Source organism: Microtus oregoni, unplaced genomic scaffold (assembly GCF_018167655.1).
Source record: "Microtus oregoni isolate MIOR12 unplaced genomic scaffold, Mior012 000054F_ref0000373, whole genome shotgun sequence".
Lineage (NCBI taxonomy): Eukaryota > Metazoa > Chordata > Mammalia > Rodentia > Cricetidae > Microtus > Microtus oregoni.
Genome location: NW_024543830.1, coordinates 13,069,649 through 13,086,831, shown reverse-complemented (window position 1 = coordinate 13,086,831; position 17,183 = coordinate 13,069,649). Strand labels below are relative to the sequence as shown.

The following is a 17,183-nucleotide window of genomic DNA, read 5'->3' as shown; positions in this document are numbered from 1 at the left end:
GGACCATTGGTGGGGAGGGGGAAGAACGATCTTAAGGGAGGGAGGAGAGCGCACCATAGGTGCCGTGAAGGGGAAAGGGGAATGACAGGGAGAGGGGTTTCCGTGGGAAGAGGGATGTAGGGCAAGGGGGTGGGGGAGGGATGGCCAACTCCAAAGATGTTTGAAGAAGGAACGTGGCAACCTCCTCATTTATAAATTTCATATATATGATATAATTACACAAACAAGTTTAACTGCAGTTATCTGTATAAGATTAATGCTCCTCCCAGAAGCTATATGTTGCCAAATAAAATACCTAGTATAGGACACCTCCCCCTTGAGTTGTCAGTCAAGGGTGTCCTGGAGACCCCCTGAAACAACACAGCCAATTGCCATTGCTCTTGACTGACCACCAGATCTCAGTAAGATTCTTGCTGAAGACAAGGCACTCATTGGTCATAGGGTGTGAAGAAGTCAAGTGGGTACTGACCAGCAAGCTTCCTTCCTGCTGGCCAGCTTTCCCAGCACTCAAAAGCGCTATGTGGGCTTCTGGGGTGGGGCGGGGAGTCAGCAACAGTTTTACTCAGCTGTGAACTCTGTGAATTGTAATAATGGCCAGCATGGCATGTCATCCTATGCCCATGGATGACAAAGCAGAATGCATGTTATGGGGGTAACCGAGAACTTTTGTTTGCGGTTAAGGCCTGATCTACGGGAGTCCCCACCCCTAAATGAGAAGCGATAGACATTTGATGGCTTTTGGTAGGGAAGGACAGTCAGTTTTCTGTGAAGATATGGCTCCTGGTAGGTCAACTACAATCCAGGGGTGGTCCCACACCCCTATGTGGATACAGACAGCACACATTGGAAAACACATGCCTGATACAATAAATCTGGCCAAGAACTCATGGCTGAGGAGCTCTGAGGCCAGAGGTGTGAACTTACTGCTATTATTTCTCCAGATGGACATGGTATCAAACTGCTCTCTAAATTTAGATCTCTTATAGGTTATAGGTAAAGCCCCTCAGACAACATCAGGGAAGTTTCTTTGTGAGTAGACGGTGGTTAATGCAGAAACTCAGAAGAGGTCAAAGTTCAGAGAATGAGTGGCTGTGGAGTGCTCAGTCATCCATGAAGCGCCTGTATTATATTTCCTTCTCAAGGCTCAGCAGCCATCGTGGATGAGGGGACAAGAAGATCCTAAGACCCAGAGTCTGCGGAAGCCTGAAGCAAAGACTGTTTTTGGCCACCACAGAATGGCGGCACTCATGAGCTCACGGAGGCTGTGGTGGCCTCCACAAGACCAAACTAGTCAACATTTGAGCATGGTGTGAGAAGGGGTTCATGAGTTCCCACCCCTAACTGAGGAGATACGGACATCTCATGACTTTGCGGGGGGGAGGGACAGTCAATTTTCTTTGAAGATATGGTTCCTGGTAAGTCAACCACAGTCCAGTGGGTGTCCCCCCACCCAGAAATATATGGACAGCAAAAATTGGAGTTGATGAATTATTAAATTAGCACCAACCAGAAAAAGGAGGGAGGGGGTGTTGGGGCAAGTAGGAAGGTGGAGATTGTGCTGGTTAGTTTTATGTCAACTTGACACAAGCTAAAGTCAATTGAGAAAGTAGATATAGGCAAGTCTGTCCAGTGCTTTGTTGATTAGAGATTAATGAGGGAGGCGTCAGCCTACTTTAGCTATGCCAACCTGGGCAGGAGGCCCTGAGCTGTGTAAGAAAGCAGGCTGAGCAAGCCAGAAAGAACAGGCCAGGAAGCGCTGTTCCTCCATGGCTTTGGCTTCAGTTCCTGTCTTCAGGTTCCTGTCATGCGTTTCTGTCCTGTCTTCCTTCTGGGATGGAGTGTGATCTGTGGGTTGTGAGCTGAAACTACGCCTTTCTTCCCCAAGTTGCTTTTGATCATAGTGTTGTATCACATCAATAGGAGCTTTAACTTAGACAAGGTGGATTTGGGTAAATATGATCAAAATACATTGTATGAAATTCTCAAAGAATTAAAATATTTACTAGAAACATAACAACTCTTTGGCACATGGCTGCTTCAGCGAAGAGATAAAAGGTTAACGCTGTGGTTGGGAAAGGCCTGAGATGAGAAATGAGGTGTAACTTCCGGCCACACAGAACACCTGAGCCTGGGTGAACCCAGCAGAAGGAAAGCAGAGAGGCTTTGGTAATACAAACAACTCATTCTAGAAATTGTCAAGGGGCCAGTAGGGCTGCACACGGAGAGGGAGAGAGTTATAACAGTAGGCTAAGGCGACAGGCAGGACATAGCCTTCAGCGTCCAGTATGTGGTGGTGAGGGGTTTGGATCGGCATCCAAGCACACAAAGAGCCATAGGTGAGCATGATGCAGAAGAGCACCAGGCGCTCACGTACAATAACGAAGATACCAGAGCTCAGCTGTTCACGTGAAGACTGTAACTTACAAAGCTCTTAGGGGTTTACCTGGCACAAGCCTACAAGTTCTCGAAACTTCAGGTTCTGTGCCCTGTTGTACACATGCGTGAAGTGAGGCCTGAGGACCTTGCATGGCTTGGTTGTTTCTTAGCTGGGATGAAGCCTGTCCCCCTTGAGTTTATCTCCTTTCTTCCCACTGACTGTCTCAGGGATGCATATGGTCTCTGACACTCAACCCCTTTAGCCTCTTTGGAATAATGCTGGGCTCTTCTCAGTTTGGAACTCTCTCATGTGCTTCACATGCCGGCAGCTGCCCTTGGGACCAATGTGGCCCGGCCCTTGCTCAGCCCTGAACAGCCTGGCCCAAGCCTCCTTCCTGCAGTCAGTAAGATGCTCCCCACAGCAGTTATCTTTGGTCTCCTCTTTACTGAGATAACTTAAAGGCCTTATGGAGGAAAGAACTCTGATAACACTGTTGGCCAAAGCCATGAGCCCTTTGTGTCTGCAGCAGAAACAGCCTTAGCATGCCCAGGAATCTCGGCTACTAAAGAGATGACACTTAAAGGTACTGATTCTGAGGGGACTCAGGAGTCCTGGGTTTGCATGGAGGATGTGGAGGGAGACAGGTTAGCCACATTGGAAGCCTAAGGTTCTTACCTGAATACTTGAAGACTGTGAACAGGGAAAATGCTGCATGAATGAATAAATAAATGAACAACTCCATGTAAGTTCCCCAAAACCTTATGAAGCAGGCTCTGAGAACTGTTTTTCTCACGGTTCAGGGCCCCAGGTTCCGATTTAAGCTTCCCAGGCACACACCACCATTAGGACCTGGTTCTTTTGTGACCGCATTTGCCTCTTCAGTCTTGACACTCACAAAAGTGGGGAGGCTGAGAGCTTGGGTATTTTTTACTAAGATGATCTGGGTTCAAGACTCTCCGAGACCACCATTAAATAGCTGTGTGACCTTGGAAGGTTGTTACTTGGGGCCTCAGGTTCCTTTATGAAAAGAAAGTAACAGAGGTAACCGATGTTAGCATCTCGCTTCTGAACATTAACCTCGCTAGCTTTTCTGCAGGCATCATCTGGTGAAGGCTGGTACTGATGCAGATTAGAAGGGTCTGGAGCGTGGAATCTAGGAGGGAGAGTGGGTAAGTGCCTGACTGGACCTCGTGAATTCCCATCAGAGGTGCACAAGGCCCCTGCCAGGAGATGGGAGGGAGTCCAAGTAGAAGTGCAGAACCACTCTCTGTGATCTCTGATCACAGCGCAGCAGAGAAACACCGCGAGGCTAGAGGCTAGATGGCTTTGCTGGTATTTTTAAAGTGAGAAACCACAGACCAGTGGGCTTGGCATCCATCACTTCTGCCATCAGCTTGCTGGCAGAATTCAAAAGCAGATTATTAAGCGGACAGCTTGCGAACGCTTGGAAAATAAGCCGTGTTTGGTTTGTTATGCACACATCTTGCCAACTTAACCTTATTTCTTGTTTTGAGAGTGAGGTTAACCGGCTGGCAGATCGGGGGTGGCTAGAGGCCCATTGTCAAGGCTTTGCAGGATGCCTTCTTGCCCCAGTTCTTCATGTCCTTGACTAGCTACAGGAAGCAGTTGGATGGAGGAGTGGGTAGGAGGGGCTGAGTGACCATCGCTAGTCTTCTGGCACTTTTTCAAGATACAGTGATCCTGTGCCAGCAAAGGAAGCACACAGCTCTGCTAGCAGGGTCCCCTTTACTGAAGGAGTAAATACCAATGAACTTAAGAAGGGATCTAAAGTTAAGTCTCCAGTGGTATATTCCAGAATTTTTCAGCAACTTGTATAAAGCCAGAGGGAGGCAGCCATGGCCTAATAATTGAGAGAAGAGCTGGAATCAGACCTGGGTTTATACCTGGGCCATTATGATTCACTGACTAGTTAAATGACCCTGGACAATATTTAATCTGAGCCTATACCACCTATAGAATGGGCTTCATATCCCCAGAACTGTGATGATAATTCACAAAAGTGTTTAGTTTCATGCCTGGGTGATTGTAGACTGTCTATAGTGTGGGGGTCTTGCTTTTCTCTTCAGCGTCTACCCTGTGCCCCTCCCTCACCAATATGATATGAGCTCGGTCTAGAAAAGTTGCCAACCACACACTGACCACACTGCTCTCATTTCCTCGGGTCCTAGCAAGTTCAAAATAAGGCATCTTCCCTAAGCTGAGTCAGTGAGTGTCCACCCTGGATTTGTCTCTGGCCACTTTATTGAGATACAGTTACCACACCAAGCAGTATGTTCCACCAGCTTCTAGTGGAGTTGCCCAGTTGTGCTTCTACCACCCAGGGTAATTGCTTGTTTCTTCCAGGAAACAAATCCGGGGCTACACATCCGAAGGGAGCGCACTACCACTGAGCTATGCCTGAAGCCCCAGCCTGAGAGTATTTTCATTCCTTTCCTTCTTCCTCTTTCTCTCCCTCCTTCCATTTTTCATCTTCTTTTTTCTTTTTAGTTCTGGTTGAGTGTGTGTGTGTGTGTGTGTGTGTGTGTGTGTGTGTGTGTACTTGTTGGAGAATGAACCCATGGCTTCCTGCATGCTACACAAATGTCCTACCATTGAGCTGTATCCCACCCATGGGATATCTTTAATAAAACCCACCCAAACCACACATTCATTAGCAGTCTGAGACCACCCACAGCCCACTGATGCTGTTTCTCTGAAGCTTTCCCTCTTTTGGATGTTTTACCCATGAACCACAGAACTTGTGGTCTTTATGTCTGACTTCTTTTTACTCAGCATGTTCAAGACTCAACCACAGGCTAGCATGTATCAAAACCTCCTCACTCCTTCTTATGTCTCAATCACATTCACGTGTGAGGATAGGTCACATTTTTTTTTTATTCTTTTAAAGATTTATTTATTTATACAGTATCCTGCCTGTAGGCCAGAAGAGGGCACCAGATCTCATTATAGGTGGTTGTGGGCCACCATGTGGTTGCTGGGAATTGAACTCAGGACCTCTGGAAGAACAGTCAGTGCTCTTAACCGCTGAGCCATCTCTCCAGCCCCCAGGTCACATTTTGTTAACTGATTTATCAGCTGACAGGCAATGGGGTTGTTTCCACGTTTTACCTATTATGGAAGCTGCTTCTTCATAATAGGTGAACAAGTGTGTATTAACTTTATATGACTGTGTTCTCATGAGCTAGGGGTCACATGGTAATGTTTATCAGTGTGAGGTACAGCCAGGCTGTTTTGCACAGAATAATATTTTGCAACCCCATCAGTGATGAATATGGGGTCTGATGTGTCTTTATCTAAGATAACACTTGCTATTTTTTGTCTTTGCCATGATGGCTTCTGTAGTGAGTTTAAAGTGGTATCTCAGTGCTGTTTGGTTTGCATTTTCCTGATGGCTTCTGATGCTGGCACCTTTCCACCCAAGGCTGTCTCACCCAGGAACTCCAGCAGACTGCCTCAGTTTCCCCGGTCTGTTTCTCCTGGATGAGGGTAAGGCCTCGATGTGATGATGCTCTGTTGCTATTTGCTCTTCTACTTGGAAGCCTCACCTGAGGGGACACTGTTCTTTCCAGGACTCTCTCGATTGAGAACTCCAGCTGGCTGCCTCAACAGGGCTTCCTGGTCAATTTCTGCTGGATGTTTGTAAGCCCATGATTTGATCCTTTTACCTACTGTTTGCTCTCTCAGTCGATTTGACGTTGTTTTGCCATCTCTCAGCTGTTTCAACCTGTCTGTTCCTTGCTATTTACTCCTTTTCCTTTTGCTTGCGACAGACTCATAAACCCACTCATTCAAAACCCAGAGCACGGCTATTGTAGATCATTCTTGGACTGTACAGAATATACCTTTGGGACCAAATCAATCTTCTTTTAAAGAATTTGAAGCTTTGAAAAGCCAGTCTCCAGAGCTATTGGCAGCTGTGTTTTCTGCAATGGGGAAAACATGACTTTGCTGTTAGGAAGGGAAAGGGCTGAAACACGGAAAGAGAGCCAAGGTGGGCTATGGTGGCATCTGAGCTGAGTGCTAGCTGTTACTGAGGGCCAGCTGACCCCTTGACTTTCCCACGTCTCGGTTGTTCTATCCGTGCCCCCGCCCACGCCCATCCAGCTCACTAGCAGTTTTGTTTACTCTTCTTTCGTTTGGATCCAGTAATGATGATGATGGGGAGGCTGCCACTACTGATTGTCCTTAAGGTTTTCAAATTTCTAAATGACAGAGTTACTGGGCAATAGAGTCTTTAGGAGTCAAAGGGATTTTAACAGGCTGTAATCATGGGTGAAATCAGCCAGATTAATTTCAACGAAGATAAATGATACCATCAGAATTTGGTTCAAATAATCAATGACTTACATAGCTAACGAGAATCTACCTATCTATCTATCTATCTATCTATCTATCTATCATCTATCATCTATCTATCTATCTATCTATCATCTATCTATCTATCTTTAAAAAGCAATCACTATGGAATTTAACTTCAGCACCCCCATCAATGTAATAGCTTCTGAACTCCTAATGCCATCTTAGGCTGGACTGACAGAACAGACCCCAGGACGGTGGTCCAGAGAAGTGACTCTCCTCCACCCCAGAGGCACACCACTGCATCTCCAGGTTGTGTTACAGGCCAGGCACCTTACATTCCTATAGGAGGACTGCCTAACCGAATCCAACACAGAGGAGGCTAGGCTGGAGAGCTTCATGGGAATCTTCCATGTTAACGATGGGAACATTTTGCCCGAAGGAGTGGGACTGGGGAGGAGATTTATGGGGGGAAGGGGTGAAATGAAAGATGTGCTGGGTGAGAACTTTATCTGGACCTGCGGGGCTCATGGGAACCCATTGATCTCAGGCAGGGATGAGAAGCCGAAGTCTAAAGAGGACAAGACCATACTCCAAGTCAGTTGAGTAGCTAGAGGTAGATTGCTGGGGTTAGACCTGTACTATATCCCATAGCTTTCCTCTCTCTTTCTGCTCCTCTAGGTAGAAGAAGAAAAAAAGGAGGAAGTGAGTTTGGGGGAGACGATGGCCCAGGAAGAGAGCTCTAAGGACTCAGCTGGAAATGGCTTCTCTTCTCTCTTCATGTCCCCAGTAGTAGTAGCATGGTGTAATGCCTGGGTCCTGAGTGCCAGCCTGCCTGCTGAGGGCCCAGCTCCTGGCTTGCCACTAGCTGGTGGCTTTGGGCATATTGCTTGCCTTCCCTTTCCCTGGCTTCCTGGCATTTCTAGAACGGTGGAGTAAATGAGTTTCTATTTGTGAAAGTGCTTGGTCTTCACGGGTATTTGTCAAGAACTCAGGTCACTGTTATTTTTAGAATGAACTTCTGCAAAGGCCTGTGAACATGACTTCTTATGTCTACTTCCTTTCTCCTTTGAGACATAAAGATGCATGTGCTTAAGATGCAGATCTAAGGATGCCATTCCCTCTGCTCACAGTGTTTCAGGAAATGTTTGTGGAACGCGCAGGCAACGTGTAAAGACCGCGTGTGATGGCGATGCAGAGGCGGCATGCCTGTCACTTAACAGCCCATGGGTGTGGTGATGACCATGGTGGCCAGGGGCAAGTGTCCACCTGGGCAGATGTGTCAGACATGGAGGGAGGCAGTTGGTAACAGTTCTCTGAGTCCCAGTGGAAACACGCGGCCTCCTCTCTCTGTGGAATTTCAAAAGAGAGGGCTATGGAAAAAGAGTTGGAAAAGTCAGAGTCTGGAAAACCATGGAGCCCCAGAGCTTCATCTGCATTCCAAGCTCACCCTAACACCAACCTGGTTACGCAGGTGGGTACTATAGGGGTACGAAAGCCTTTCCTGGGGCAGGTGATATGGGTCAGAGGGTCAAGGTGCTCACTGCCAAGCCTGACGCCCTGAGTTCAATTCACGTGGTAAGAGGGAAAAAAATGGTTCCATCAAGTTGTCCCCTGACATGTGTGCCCTGGTTCCCAATAAATAAACAAGCATAAATAAAACGTAAGACAAAGGCAGCGTTCTAGGCACAGGACTTGGGCTTCCACCTAGACCCTCTAGCATGGGGCCGCCTGTCTGTGCTGCCCACGTGAGCATCCAGGACCCACTGCTCTCTGTTTCCTGCCCCGCCCCCTTCAGCATGTCCTCAGTAATCCACAGTGAGGTCTGGGCTGAGGCAAGAGCAGGGAGGCTTACCTCCCTAATACGGGGAGGCTAATTAATTTGTATTAGGGCTTAGGGATAATTAAACTTTTTATCTGAACTTAAGCTGCACAAACCACCTGCCTTGTACAGTTAATTGCGCCTTCATTTCCTCCTCCAGGTGTCAGGAGATAAGTGCGGCTGAGCTCCCAGCTGCTTCTGCCTGCATCGCAGGTAGGGCCAGAGAACCATCTGGGGGGGGGTCCCCTGTTACTGGATGGAGGGCGCTGTTCCTTTGGTACCCCTCTGTAGGAGCTCAATCAAGGAGACACAGCCCTAATGAATTTTTATAAGGAACAAGTCTTGACTGTGCTGCCACACCTGTTTCCGAGGCCACCTTCTTCTCTGGGAAGCAATGACGTGGTCTTCCTCTTTGGGTGGGGCCAGGAAAAGAGTTGTGAGGGCTGGACGGGCCACCATGGTGAACCCTGGCCACTTCAGACCTCTTGGCTTCCTCCGAGTGCAGGGCTAACGGACAATGCTATGGTGGATGACCCCAGAGGACAATAAACACACCAAAAACATGAGCCTGGGCTGCTTTCTCTTGATAAACATTGCTGAAGTCTCTTTCCAAGCCCAAACCCCCTTCTGTGAAGCTGTGTCGCTGAGATGTGTGGAGTTAAATAGGGCACGGCACACATCACTCTATTTGTTCCTCCCGACAACCCTAAGAAGGAGATACATTATTATCCTCGTGTTACAGATGAAGAAATCAGAAGGAATCCCAAGGGTCTCTTTTTGACTGCAGAGTCCCTGTGCACAATTGCTCATCCCTGCAAAGCTATGGTCCTGAGGGGCCAACAAGGCAGTGAGTAAGGGGAAAATGTTTTAGAAGGTACTCCTGAGGGGCCTGGAAAATGAAGCAAATGCTCCCTCAGCTAAAAGCACACCTTGCTGCTCATATATCCAAAGGGAGATGCCCTTTGGTGCTCATCCGCTAACTGGGTCCCTGCTCCAATAAGGAGCAGAGAAATTGGGCTGCATCTGTAGTGCTAATGCCCACCTGGGGTAGAGCCCCAGCGGAGAGCTGAGACTCAGAGAGGGACCACAGCAACAAGGGCTCAGTGAATTTTTGTGTGTGTGTTTGTTTCATTTATATTTTTGTTTCAGGTTTTTATTTTGAGATAGGGTATTGTATAGCCCAAACTGGCCTGAACTCATGACGGAGCTGAGACTTGCCTTAAATTCTTGACCCTCCTGCCTCCATCTCCCAAGCGCTGGGATTATAGGCATGTGCCATTTTACCCAGGGATGATCCGTTTTCATGGGGCATCAGTGTGGGCCATTTAGTCCTCAGCAGCCTTTCTTCTGAAGTGAGTTAACTGAAGATCAGTTAACACACTTGGGGTCACCACAACTGGCTGACTTCAGGGCACCCTTGTCCTTTCCTGTAGGAAAGGAGGATGCAGCCAAGAAGAAAGGATAGCCTAGAGAGAGGAAGAGGAGATGGCAAGGGCGGAGCCAAGCAGCCCAGTGGAAAGCTCTTCAGTGCAGAGGAGGAAGTTCCAGGCCAATCCACACAGACCACAGAGAAGGGGCTGTGTGAATTTCTGGGCCGTGTGCTGTACTAGTGTTGCCAGGCAGGGTTTACCACCAGTCATAGATGCAGGCTCATGGCAAGAGATGGGCGACATTCTTAAGCTATGGCGATGATCTTACTTTGCTGTCTCAAAAGCCATGCTGAGTAACAAAGCTGACACCTCAGCCCAAGGTTTCAGACTTTAGTACCAGAAGAACCAGAAGTCATAGTGAAGCTAGGCCAGTCACTGACCTCTGATTCTGGAGATCTGGGGGAGCACTGGAGAACCTGCACTTGAGGTTCCTAGGTGACAAGAATATTGGTGATTTGGGAACCACACAGCTCTGAACCATGTTTTCCCCATAGGCCACACATCTCTGGACTCAGAATGTCAGAGGGCAGGGTCTAGAGCCATTAGCTTCTGGCCACGTAAGTCACTGTACAAATGAGGAAACTAAGAAAATTCCCAAGTTAGAGGAGAGCCTGACAGATGGTCCAGAGTGATTTGCTGCCGACAGCACTTAATGCACACACACACACACACACACACACACAAATAGACGTATACACACACACACATAATACACACACAAATACAGACACATCCACAAATAAACATAAATGGCACAATCAACACAGACAGATATACAGACACACAAAACATCTCCCTTCTCTCCCTTTCTCTTACTGCTCATGCTTCTGCCACACTGGAAAATCTGTGCTCCCAAATGCTGCAGGCCTCTCCATGACCTCTAACCTCCCTCCAAGTCCTTCTCTCCTCTGAGAAGGCTCTGCTCTGGCAGCTCCCACTTGTATTTCCAGATGTTGCTCAAATGTCACCTCCTCGGGCTCTCCTTGACTTGACAGTCAACATAGCAGTTGTTCCTGTCTTCCACACCCATCCGGGCATTCACTCCATTATGCCCTAAGAGACGTCACAAAATGTCAATTTTCCTCATTGGTTAGGAGCAGCCTGAGGGCGGGACTATGTATTTCTGGATCCCTGGTGCCCATTATGTTGCACCGTGCACAGTAAGGATCCAACCGTTCACAAGTGCAGGAGAGATAAAGCAAGCTTTTCCTATTGTGTGCTTCCATGACCTTGGGACTGACTTAAACAAGACTGCAAGCTTCAGGAAGGCAGAAATATGTACAAGTGTACCTAGCACAAGACAGACACTCAAGATATTTGCTGAATGAAGAAACTATAAGTGTATTTTTCAGTGGAATTTCCCTTTGGCCAACTAGGTCTCCAGAAGGCTCTCTTGCTATAGGATGTCTAGCTCCTAAATATATTTAAATAAAGCTCTATTTATTTATTTACTTATATTTATGTGTATGTGTGTGTCTACATGTATTTATGTACACCATATACTTGCTGGTGCCAAGAAGGTCTAAAGAGTGTTGGATCCCTTGGAGTTGGAGTGGTGGTGAGCTGCCCGGTGCTGGCAATTGAGACTGAGTCCTCTGCAAACACAGTAAGCACTCCTAACTTCTCAGTTACCTCTCCAGCCCCTGGATATACTTTTTGATGAGATGCATGGTCCATTTGAAGTAGAGAAAAATCTCTTACTCCAATAAAAAGGAACCAATCACAAGGCAGACTCACAGCTGGAGGAGCGAGCAGGGAGCAGAGAGCACAGCTGCTCTGAGGCACATGCCAGCAAGAGCTCAGTGATTTGTGGTTTGTTTCTGGACCAACAGCAACAAAGGATGACGGAAAACCAAGTTCAGTCCTGGGAGTGGGCTGAATGGCTCCCAGATGGTACACCATATTTAAATTCTGCCCACAGGTAGACTCTTTAACCTGGGCCTCCAGAATTCCCACACACCAAGAAAACAAAGCCACAGGGAAGGACACAAGCAGCCATGAATGAGGGCTAACAGAAAGAAGTAGATTCACATACCCTTCCAGCCCTTCAGACACCCCCGTCCAGGCCCTCAGACACCCCATCCAGGCCCTCAGACACCCCATCCAGGCCCTCACACAGCCCATCCAGACCTTCAGACACCCCTGTCCAGAGTTTCTGATACTAGTATTATTGATACAGAGTAGATATTGAAATGTTCTCTGTAGCAAAATCAAAGCTGGAGTCACAAAGATGGGCAGCTCAGGGCAGGGACCCAAACCAGCACTTCCAGAAAACTGCTTGCTTCTCTAGGCAGCAATGTCACAGGGGAGCTCTGGCTTCTTAGCTACTGCTCACTGACCATACGCCAAAGGCCATGTGAAATAGACTATCTCTGTTCCCGAATTTCAGGCCATCACCGCTTCAGGGTGGAGAATGGCATGGAAAATTCTGGTCAAGAGTAAGAACCTGCTTAACATTCTGGATGAGCGGCTCAAGGGACCTGGTTCAGGGACCACCCTTAAGGAAGGGGTGCTGGCCTTGAGCCGCAGTAAAGAGATGACAGGTCCTTGAATGAGATAACACACTTTTCTCGATCAGGATTCCAGTCTCCTAGGGCAATGTTTCCTAAAAATGCTGCTAGGTTCTGTTGGGTAGGCCCACCTCACACAGAAAGGTACAACTTTCCCTTTTTCTTTTCTTTTTTTTCCTGTTCTGTCTCTTTCTTTCAGGTGCTGACCAGAGCCTACATACTTTTTCTGACACCCAGCCTTTACTCTTTGTTTATAGCCCCTCCCCTGGACCACGTGGCTGCCTGCCTCCACATGGCTGACCTCCATGCTGGCTTAACTCAGACAATACAACCTTTCCCCATTCTCATGGGCCAGACAGCTGCTGAGATTTATAGCTTGCCTCTTCTGGGGGCTTTGAAATTCTAATGAATTCTTTCTGAGCTTCAACCAACCAACCAACCAACCAACCAACCAACCAACCTGAGAGGACCATCTAGGAAAATGTGAAAAAGAATCAGTCCAAAGTTCTAGAAGTATAACACTATATACCAACTGGCTATCTTGGCTGGGGTCTTCTACAGGAGAGCTTCGCTTCCCAACCTAGTTCTTCTACGACCCGAGTTCATTCCTACTGTGGCTAGTAGGAGAACAGTAAAGATCAGTGTGTGTGTGTGTGTGTGTGTGTGTGTGTGTGCGTGCGTGTGTGTGTGTATGTGTGTACCTGGGCTAACCTTGTCCCTGAGTGTGGCAATTGTGGTGGCCACATGGCAGAGCTGAAATCCAGTCTCTTCGGGGCCCCTGGAGAGCATACTGACATGGACCAGGAGAGATGAGGATCAGGCAGCAGACCATATGAAAACTAGATAGAGATGGAATAGCAAGTGCCATCCATCATCTGTGGATAGAAACCGCGAAGAGACACAGTCAAGCAAGTTCACTACTGGTCTTCTCTCAATGAGAGGACATCGAGGTGGAAGCTGGGATTGGCTTAAAATGATGACCCTTAAGTGTCTAGTCAGTTGTTCCCTGCCTTGGCTGTGTTTGCTTTGACTGTGTTGTCAGAGACATTTGTACTTGGAGGAAGAGGTAATAGGAGGACGCGCTGAAATCTCAGAGGCTACGAACCCCTTCAGCTCCTGCTGGGCTCATCAGGATAGATGCAGGGCAAGTGGGGTTGAGCCACATTGGCATGTCCACATATCCAATCTGGATGGGCATACTTTTGTGGAAACTACCTGGCTCAGTTTATCCTCCCCAACCTCAAGTCCTAGGAAACTTTTCACCAGTATCTTCTCACACTTCTGAGAGAAGGGGTTGACCCAGAAGAGCCGCGAGGAGTGGTACGTCTGGTCAAATCACAGCGCTCCCTTAGAGACCTTGTCCCACAGGCACGTACCATCTGCTCCTCTTTCTCCATATGGGCATCACAGACGCCCTTTCGCTGGGTCAGATGCTCGGCCTTCTGCCACCCAGGGCCAGCAAGCATCTCAGAAATGGATGTGCTACCATGTCTCCACAGTGGAGCAAGCACCGGGGCAGCAAGCCTTTGGTTAAAAGGACGGTGGGCATGTGATACAGATGGGGACGATGGGGCCGAGGTCAGACAGCAGTGACTCTCAGGGGTGGAGCACTGAGGTTCAAGCTTGTTGGGGTGAGAGTGAACGAGACTGCAGATGCTGGGCTAGACAGGCGGTAAGCCTGAGTGATGGCTTAGGTGCTGTTTGTTGGTGTGGATCTTCTCTGAGCTCCAGTCTCGCCTCTGCTAGCACACCTCTGATTGTTTCCTGCGAGTCCAGCTGAAATGGGTAGAGGAAGGCAAAAATGGGCAAGATGCTGGGATGAGAAGGATCAAGTCAAAGTGCTCAGCAATTGACGTCTGACCTGCACAAGGCCATCAGGTAGCGCACTCTGCGTGCACTGTGCTTCTCCCTGCCCAGGCTTTAACAGCCTGTCTGCATTCCTTTCCTCTGCTCTGAGCTACTCCGAGACCACCTTCGGCCTTCTTGGGGGTTCTCTTTTCCCCTCTTCTCTGATCCCCATCTTCTGAGGCCCAGTTCTCCAACTCCTGCTATTTAGACTTACAGGCCTGGCAGGCCACCCTCCCTAGCCTCTCTCTCTATCCTCTCCTGCCCTCCTCGTGGACCAGAGTTAGATAGGCCTGTGTTGAAGTCAATTCTCTGTCTCTCTCTTTCTCTCCAGCTGACAGACTTCCAGCAGTCACAGGCTTCCTGGTCTCATTTACTTAATCTGAAAAATGAAGAACAGTTTCCTCACAGTTTTAGTTTTTTTTTTTTTTTTTTTTTTTTTTTTAATGCAAGTCAAGCCTCATGGCATTTTCTGAGCTGGGAAGTGAAAGACAGCTTCTAGTGAGCCTGCACGAAGCAGCAGTCCGGGTCACGGCTAGGCTGCCCTTGCTGTCGGTTCCTCTTTACCTTACACCTGTGAGTTCCTGGTTCCTGTTCTGCCTTTGGGAACTCCAGAGCACGTCTGTCCCTCTCCCAACATGACAGTTCTCTAAGCTCCTCAGACATAGCCTGACTCCTCATCTCTTTTGGCACGAGCAGCCTGCGGCTGTTTCCTGGTTGCCAGTCCCCTGTTTCCCGCAGCTCTTAGCTCTGGAGTCAGAGGCCACATGCAAGCCTCTAGCTGTGTGACTTGAGGGCATCCATGGTCTCTAAGCTTCAGCAGCGTCCACAGACCTCATTGGAGCATTTGAGGGGTGCTTGGGTCCTGCTTTCCTCGCTACCAGAAGTGCGCTCCACCAGGGCAGACCTGGCACAGTGCGATGCCGTCGCCAGAAGAGGGCTCCACAGCCCTGTGTTGCTCCAGCGCTTGGTCGGCACGTGCATGGCCAGCTCTTTAAAGGACATTTTATGGTGGAGGGCTAAACCCAGTCTACACTTCTGAGACAAGGTTTTTCTTGAACTTTTAACGGGATTAAATTTCTGGCTCCCCCAAATTGTTAACGATTACTTCTAACATCATCTCAGGTGCTTTAATCTGCTCCGGAGCCCGAGGCCAATTTAATGTTTCCAGAGAGTAGCAGGAGATTCAGAGGAGTTCTTTCACGTCTTACAAGCTAGCAGCCCTGGGGCTCAGTGCTTCTGGGCTTGGTTTGATTTACCTCAGTAAATTCATTTGGGTCTCCATCCCTCCCCAAAGTATTATTTTTTTAAATCCTTTTGTCTTTGGAAGGTGGAGATGGAGCTACATATGAGGACTGGCCTGTCTGAAGCCATATGGGGCCATGCAGGGGTAAGGAGATTGAGGCAGGAGTAGGAGATGGGAGAGGGGTTTCTTCTATCTCTTGACCTTAGTCTCTGGTCTCTGGGCCTTTGCTTCTCTTCCCTGTTTCTCACCCTTCTCTGGTTCTGAGGAGAAGATTTGTGTGACATCCCAGAGTTTAGCATTCTTCTAATTCCACCTTGTCCTCCTGCTTGCCCCCCAAAAGCAAACTAGTGACAGCAGGGACTTTGGACTCCCTGGTCTTCTCTGCTTCTCTAGTGCTCACCCCAGTGCTGGCCACTGTCAAGTTTCATCATAAAATTTATGACTAAATGGATGCTTCTCTGGTTCTTTTTCAGTCCCCACCTCTCGGCTCCCCATGTCCACACTGGTCCTGCCCACACTGTCAGACCTGATATCTGAACAGCTCCTGAAGAGACCAGGAGTCCTTGGGGATGCTTCCTCTGTCTCTGCCTCTGTCTGTCTGTCTGTCTCTCTCTCTCTCTCTCTCTCTCTCTCTCTCTCTCTCTCTCTCTCTCTGTGTGTGTGTGTGTGTGTGAGAGATTTTTCTCATCTCTTCAGGAAAACCCTCTAACATTCTCTCTCTCTGTCTCTCTCTCTCTCTCTCTCTCTCTCTGTCTCTCTCTCTCTGTCTCTCTCTCTCTGTCTCTCTCTCTCTCTCTCTCTCTCTCTCTCTCTCTCTCACACACACACACAATAGGCCAGAGTTAAAAGATACCTTGAGTAGAAGAAAATAACTGTCAGCTATATATTTGATGAGGGGGTGTTAATATTTAGAATCTATAAAGAAATCTAAAAATTAAATACAAATCAATAAATGGGTTCATGACTTAATAGCTTTTAGAGGAAGAAAAACAAATGGCTAATAAATATTTGAAAAAGAGTTCGATATCCTTCACTATCACGAAAAATGCAAATTAAGGCTGCTTAGGAAAACCCAAACAAACAAGAAACTGCGCTGAAATTTCACCCCCTCCCAATTAGAGCGGCCGCCATCAAGAAAGCAACTGCTGATAAGGATGTGGGGAGAGAGGAGCGCTTATTAAAGCTGGCGGGAATGCAGATTGGTGAAGCCACTATGGAAATTAGTATTTTATTAAAATTAAAACTGGAGGCACCATAGGACCCACTGATAGATACCATCCCTGGGCACAAACCGAGGGGTTCTAAGTCAGCACATTGCAGATAGACTTGCACACACATATGCTTATGTCAGCGCTGCTCACAACAGCCAGGATATAGAGCAAGCCTAGATGCCCATCCACAGATGAGCAGATAAAGAGAATGTGGTACAGATACACAAAGGAATTTTATTCGGCCATAAAGAAAGCCATTATGACGTTTGCAGTAATATTGATAGCGCTCGAAATTATTTTGTTAAGTAAAATAAGCCAGATCCAGAAAAACAAGTATCACATTTCTTTTATATACAGAATCTCGATTTAAAAATCATATATTCATCTGTGTATATGCATGTGTATTTATGTATATATTAAATGGA

The 17,183-nt window shown here is 47.8% G+C and overlaps 1 protein-coding gene across 3 annotated transcripts in view; it reads right to left on the bottom strand.

The window, feature by feature from the left end:
- The window catches only part of LOC121437948 (potassium voltage-gated channel subfamily D member 3), a 223,732-nt gene that overhangs the window by 15,797 nt on the left and 190,752 nt on the right, over positions 1-17,183 (bottom strand). The window lies entirely within an intron of this gene.